The 555-nt window shown below is 65.8% G+C and overlaps 1 protein-coding gene across 1 annotated transcript in view; it reads right to left on the bottom strand.

Annotated features, from left to right (window-relative positions):
- Nucleotides 1-555, bottom strand: part of SLC12A9 (solute carrier family 12, member 9) — a 9,119-nt gene that overhangs the window by 1,502 nt on the left and 7,062 nt on the right. The window lies entirely within an intron of this gene.

Genomic DNA, 555 nt, shown 5'->3' with positions numbered 1-555 from the left:
CTGGGTGCGCGGGGGAGCCGGCGGAGGAGAGGCTGGGGACTGCAGGATGGGGGAAGCACAGGGCAGGGTGCAACCAAGGGGCTCCCAGTAGCCAACTGGGGCATCCAGTGCTTGGCCTCCCTCCCCCCCCTCCCAGCGCTCTCCCCTGCCATCCCACACTTTCACCCCAAAGAAAAGGCACCATGAATGCACTGTGCTGCCTGGACAGTGCCAGGGCTGTGCCCGGATCCTGCCAGGGCAGCTTTAAGCCTGTGCAAGAGACATCCCCCCTCTCAAAAAAAACCAAAAAAACCCAAAAAAAAACCCAAACACAACCCACCCTCCCCCAGCACCCACCTCCCGGCATGGGGCACCCGCCAGGCTGGGGACACCGGGGCTGGGGGAACAACCCCAGGCTCGGGCTGCTAAAGGCACTGGGCAAAGGAGGGCGCAGGGAGCTGGAGGGGGGGACACGGGGCTGGAGGGGGAGTGAGCTAGAGCTGGGTGCTGGTGACGGCACTCACCCCGTGCACCAGCACGGTGGGGCCCAGCCCACGGGTGAGCAGCTCCAGCTGG

Source organism: Charadrius vociferus, unplaced genomic scaffold (assembly GCF_000708025.1).
Source record: "Charadrius vociferus isolate BGI_N301 unplaced genomic scaffold, ASM70802v2 scaffold214, whole genome shotgun sequence".
Taxonomy (NCBI): Eukaryota; Metazoa; Chordata; class Aves; order Charadriiformes; family Charadriidae; genus Charadrius; species Charadrius vociferus.
Note: the sequence above shows the minus strand (reverse complement) of the source record. Positions and strands in the feature narration are given on the sequence as shown.